Genomic DNA, 6,643 nt, shown 5'->3' on the forward strand with positions numbered 1-6,643 from the left:
GTACAGATAAATTCTCAATGAATAGAGTTCTCATTGAATAGCAGCTCTGCCTGTCAGCACCCCGGATTTTCTTCATAATATTCCCAAAGGCAGAATGAGATAAGAGAAAGGGCTCTTGGCCTTAGCTCTCTCACAGTGGGATCATGAGCCAACGAAGCCCTAACCCGGGCTCCCCCCAGGCCCTGGCTTCCCCACTCCTCTCATTCTCACTTCTTTAGGCTGGAGTCAAAGCCTTCCCATTCTCCTCAGATGTTGGCTCTCCTATTCTCCTCAGCAGCTCTTCCCATTCCGCTATTCCTTATGTCAGAGGCTACTCTCTGCCCACCCAAATCTGTTCTCCCCTCCTGCAACATGAAGAACTGTCTGGAAGGGTCACAGCGTTTAGGAAGGTTGAGAACCACTGTTCTGGAGGATCTTGATCAGGTTTGTTTTCTCTGCCAGTTAAAGGGCTAAAAGGGGGTGGGGTAGCAGTGAAGAAATCTTGAACACAGCAAACAGAACCCAGTTGAAGAAAAGTGATTATTAGGGGATGAAGAAACTCCGCGCCCCCCCCCCCCCCCCACACACAGAAAAAGACCTTCAAACCAGAGCTGGCATTGGGAAGCTAATATCCACTCTCTTCTTCAGGGCTGGTTTTTTTTTTTTTTTTTTTTTTTTTTTTTTTTTTGTCTCTGAAGGCTTGTCGTCACCTAATTTGGGGTGAAGACAAGACAGGCTGGTTGATTGGCCCACAACCATTGTGAAACATGTCTTAATCTGGCCTTGAACCTGTTGAGCCAGTCCACCAGCAGGGGCCTACTGGCAGGAGAAAAAGTCTACAAAGCCTTTGTCTTAAGCTGCCAGGCTTTTGCTCCAGGGGAGGAAGGTGAGAAAGAAGCTGGCCATCTTGGAAGTTTGCCATCTTTTTCACCTAGCCATGGCCCCTCTGGCTATCCAGTTGACTGCCAGGGCGTGATTGACTTTTGGGGGTTTGTGGGATGGAATTCAGGGCCTTGCTGAGCTCGGCCTCCAGTGCCTGTGACTGAGTTTTGACCATACAGATAAAAGCCACGCAGTGGAAGACGGCAACAGCATGGACAGAGTGGGGGGCGGGGAGTGGAAGGTTGACTTCACAGCATTCTCCCTCATCTTGCTAGTGGGGTCTTTTTCTCGCCTGAGTCCCCGGGGTTGTGTCCGTCCCGTTAAAACACATGAGAATCACCCTCACAACTCAGTATTCTCCACCTCCTTCACTCACTCCTCCCAGCACCCACACTGTGCCTCACAGCACTCTGTGATACCAGTTCCAAAGGATGTGATGCCCTCTTGTGGCCTCTACAGGGACCAGGTGTGCAGGTGGTGCACAGACATTCATGCAAAACACCCACCATCCACGTAAGGAAAACAAAGACAGTCCCCCACAGACATGGCACAGCCTGACACTCCTTCACTGAGACGCTGCCCCCGTGATTCTAGGTTGTGCTAAGTTGATAATTAAAACTAACGCCACATTCCTCCTACTCCTGCCAGTGAGTCAGCACTTCTCCTATCCCAACAAGGAAGGCAAAGCCTTTACCTATAACTGCCACAGTGTTTCCCCTACTGCCCCAGAGTCCTGTGTGTGTGTTCCTTTGCAGCGCCCATGCTGGAAGCTCCCCTGGGCTGAGGACTAGGTCTCTTATTTATAGAGCATGGCCTAGAGTGTGCTCTGGGCATGTTTGTAGTGATTCTCCTCCTCTTCCTCCTCCTCCTGCCAGAGATCCTGAGCCCATAGCCGTGCTGCTCTTCTGCCCAGCGTGTCTTCCAGCAGATAGAGGAGGCTTACACATAGTCTCCTCCCCGGTCCAAATCCTCAGGCTCCCCCAAATGGTCATCTTTGCCTTCTCTCTGGAAGTGAAATGGTTAGAATATTCTTCTCAGAGCCCCATCCAAGTGAAAAGCCAGTTCCCCTTCCTACTGCTAAGAACAAGAAAGGGTTGTGTCTGGTTTGGGATCTGGAAGGCAGCACACACTGGTGTGCACTGCCAATGTTTACTGAGCAGCCAGAGCACTGCTGCTTTTGAACGAGCCCCAGAGCAGATTCAGGTTGCAGTTTAAGATGCTCTGCCAGGCGAGCTGCACCTCATGACCCCGCAGAGCCAATGCTGGTTAAGTTGTCTTGGAGGTAGGCATGCGCTGTGACACTCCCAGAAGACCTGAGTAGGAAAATGCCTGTATCCCACTATCACTTGGCACAAGGTCATGTCTTCCTCCAAAGGTAAGAATATCTTTTTGAGATGTAGCTTCTGGCAGGCCACTGGGCCCTGGAAGAGACTGCACACCTGTCTATGAGACACCAAGTAACTGCAACCCAAGCTCTTGGTCATGAACCGGTGTCAGCTGTTCTCGGTCTACCCTTCCAGGCCTGCTCATGGGCAACACTGCATCGTCAAGAGAAAGGGAGATGGCATCAGGAGTGACATCTATTTTGTAGCGTAGCTGCCTCTGCTTCATGCTACACCTGAGTTCTCACGGTGGATCCATTCCTTGTGCTCAGTTGATGGAGGAAGAAGGAACTCTGGCCTGACCCCAAGTGGAAGTAGCTGGTTGCAGCTCCAAAGATATTCCGTAGCAGGCATTGCAGGACACAGATGCTTCTAGAAGAGGGAATTCTAAGTACCACTCAGAAGGTGGTCCATTTCACTGAGATGGAGACAGAGGTCTAGAAATGTGGCCCCAACCTATGCATGAAATTGGTGGTTTGCCTGGAAGCTCAGGAAAATGTAAGAGCAAGACTAGAAGGTTGGAAACAAGTGTACACATGGGAGGGAACATGTGGGTGGCATTTTAACAATAAACACAGGATGGGAAGATGATCTGGTCCAGCAGAGGAGACCACTGTCTGTGACTATTGGACATGATGCTCTGTTTTGGAGATGTCAGGCATTCTCTTCCTCTAGCTACCCTTGTGCTCAGTCAGTTGCTCAGCCACAGACTGTCTCCATGGTTCTGAGTTACAGGTTGCAAATAGACATAACATGGCCTTCTTCTCATCAAAACTGATTTAAAGTTCCTGATGTGACCCCATTCACCACAGAAACCTGCCATCCAGATGACAGACGGGCTAAATTGAATATCTCCATCATGGAGGGAATAGTGCTTTTAGGTTCTTACTCTACCTACAGGTGGGTCTGCCTTCTCTGACCATTGACGGAATGGACTCATGAAAGCCCTGTTTCCAGTCTTGTTTCTCGCTAAAGATTTGATGATATAGCAAAAGAAATGTGATTGTGGTTGGCCCACATGGGGTGCTGCTCTGCCATGTGTTCTCTTAGCCAGAAGCTGGAGTTACAGGACACTGAAGTGGACCACTGAAGGCTGTGTTCCAGAGTAGCTGGGAGACACCAGAGTGCTGGAGTTCTGAGCTACAGGATGCAGCCAATCGTTGTGTGTGAGCCCCTGCAGTGGGACAGTGGGAAACCCCGAGTGCTGAGGCAGAAGTGGTAGTCTTTACTCCCATGTTTACTTGTATCCAAGTCACAAAACTGTTGCTTCCTGCGATGATTCCTCTTCACTGTCCGTTTGACTGGATTTAGAATCACCTAGGAGACACACCCCTGGGCCTGTCTGTGGTCTGTGGTAGTGTTTTCAGAAGGTGTAACTGAGTGTGGGTGGGTGGAACCATGTCATGGCTGGGGACCTGGACTGACTTAAAAAGAGAAAAAAGGGCTGGGCATTGGTGGCACCCACCTTTAATCCCATCACTCAGGAGGCAGAGGCAGGCGGATCTCTGTGAGTTTGAGACCAGCCTAGTCTACAGAACAAGTTCCAGGACAGGCTCCAAAACAATACAGAGAAACCCTGTCTTGGAAAAGAAAAGAAAAGAAAAGAAAAGAGAAAAAAGGAAGCCACTTCTCTCTCTCTCTCTCTCTCTCTCTCTCTCTCTCTCTCTCTCTCTCTCTCTCCTCTCCTCCTCCCTCCCTCCCTCTTCCCTCCCTCCCTCTCTGGATACAGTATGAGTAGCTGCCTCATGTTCCTGCTGCCATGCCTTCCTGCCACAACGGGTCTCAAACCATAAGCCCAAAATGAACCCTTCTTTAAGTTGATTTCTAGGTATTTTGTTATAGCAATATGAAAATTCCCAGCCTGAAATATGGTCTTTGATTATTTGAAAAAAAAATTATATTGAGGAGTGTTTTGTCTCAAGGAGGTGGGAAGAGGGCTTCTGCTCTCCTGAAACTGGAATTCCAGATGGTTGTGAGCAGGTATATGGGTGCTGGGAATCTAACCAGTGCTCTTAACTGCTAAGCCATCTCTCCAGCCCCATGGACTTCAATGATTTAGAGATTATAGGTCCAAGTGGAAGTATAACCATTGAATTAAACATTCAGAGTGGTTGTTTTGGGCTGACACCATTGGCACTCTAGGCAAAAACATGGTTTACTTTCCTGGCTGGCATATTGGTCCTGCCTGCTAAAGGCACACTGGGTTGCTGCTTCACCATGGCCGCACAGAAGATAATCTATGGAAAAGGGACTACTTTCATATCCAATCATAGAAGATCAATAGAAAACCACAGCCATCCAAGGACTACTGGGGTCTAAAGTAATTTTCCAGACAAAATATCCCAACTGGCTGAGGCACTGTTGGAAGCTATGGGAAAGAGAGAAGTCATAAAGATCAATGGCAGCCTGGGGGTCTTTTCAGAAACTGACATGAGGGTTTTCTTCCGTGTGTGTGTGTGTGTGTGTGTGTGTGTGTGTGTGTGTGTGAGAGAGAGAGAGAGAGAGAAAGAGAGAGAGAGAGAGAGAGAGAGAGAGAGAGAGAGAGAGACAGTGTGTGTGATGAGAGAGAGACAGTGTGTGTGTGAAGAGAGAGACAGTGTGTGTGTGAGAGAGAGAGAGCTAGTGTGCGTGAGAGTGAATGTGTGTATATGTGTGTGTGAGAAAGACAGTGTGTGTGTGAGAGAGAGACAATGTGTTGAGAGAGAGACAGTGTGTGTGTGTGTGTGTGTGTGTGTGTAGAAAGTGAGTGTATGTGTATATGTGTGTGTGTAAGTGTGTGTGTGTGTGTGTGTGTGTGTGTGTGTGTGGAGAAAGTGAGTGTGTGTATGAGAGTGTGTGTGTGTGTGTGTGTGTGTGTGTGTGTGTGTGTTGCAACTTGCAGACTGAATAGAAGGAGGCTGGCAACAGCTGCGCTTGCATCTAATTTACATGCTGCCGTGTGTGAAGGAGGGCTGTGAGCGCAGGAACTACAGGAGGCATGAGTAGAATCCAGCCTCCCACCTCCCCCTGAAACAAGACTTCTGGAAGGGCTCCAAGAGTCTCATTTTGGAGAGAGGAGCAGCATGTCCCCTTTGATCATGTGTTTAGCTCTCTGGGATCCATGTGTTATCCTTCACGAGCAGAACTTTCATTAGTACTGAGAAGGGTCTCTATAGATGTCTAGATAGACCAGTAGGGTAGGCAGTGCCAGGTAGTTTCTGTGCCTACAAATTGCACCCTTGCCCTGTCTTGGCCATGTCTATTTTTATGTATATGAATGTTCTGCATATCTACTGCCTGCAGAGGTCAGAGAGGGTTCCAATCCCTGCAGGTGGAGTCATAGATTTGTTGTGAGCCACCATGTGGGTGCTGGGAGTTGAACCTGGGTCCTCTATACGAAGGACATGTACTCTAAACTTGAAGCCATTGGATCCAGAGTTTTGAGTCAATGGCCTCAGAATCATTACCTGAGTGAAGGTGACCTTGAACTCGACCCTCCTGTCTCTATCCCAAGAGCTAGATTATAGGTGTGCACCGCCAGGCCCAGTTTATGCAGTGCTGGGGAATCAAACCGAGGACAGCTCCATGCATGCTAGGTAAGCAGTCTGCCAACTCAGCCACATCCCTAGCTCTACTTTTTCTTGTAACCTTTCTGAAAACATGCTAATTCTTATACTTTAAGTTTTGCAAAGTAAATAAAACCATGTTCTCTCTAAAACAAATTATGCTGTCAGTCTTAGCATTTTAATCTATTTCTCCTCCTTAGAGATTAGGATGGGAACCTGTGCCCTGGCCAACCTGTAAGAGGAGTGTAAACAAATGGATGCAAATGTACTCTACAAACTGTGAAGTCTGTGCCAAATGAAATGTTCTTGGGACAATGTCAGCAGCTTTCAATTGCATGTGAGGCTGCACTCTGTCCTTCCTCAGTGTCACAGTGCTGGGACAACAGGCAATTCCCACCTTGGTCTCCCGAAGAGCTGGATCCAAAACCTTGAACCTCCCCGCCAGTCCCCCGCCCCCCTGCCCGTCCTGACTTTGGAAATGAGAGTTGGGCATACCACACAGTTTACAAATGAAAAGCAATTGCTCCTCCTGGATGCTTTATTGGGGGCTCTAAGCATGAGTGGCAGTGACACCCAGACCCTTTCCCAACATGCAAAAGGCACAGGAAAGTGAGACGGGTACAGGGGTGGGGGGACAGTGTGGAGGAGAGACCCCACTTCATGCAGTATGGGGAGTTTCTGAAAAAAAGGAAAGGTGAGGTGTTGAGGGATGCACCCCTTCTTTAGAGCTGAGACTGACCTTCAGAGGGAAGGCCAACATGGCTTTTGCTGAAAAGTCCCACCTTGAAGGGTGGGAACTCAACTCAAGGTAGGAGTGGTGATGGCTGCTGCCTTTTGGGGATTTCTACTTAAGTG

Source organism: Cricetulus griseus, chromosome 6, assembly GCF_003668045.3.
Source record: "Cricetulus griseus strain 17A/GY chromosome 6, alternate assembly CriGri-PICRH-1.0, whole genome shotgun sequence".
NCBI lineage: Eukaryota > Metazoa > Chordata > Mammalia > Rodentia > Cricetidae > Cricetulus > Cricetulus griseus.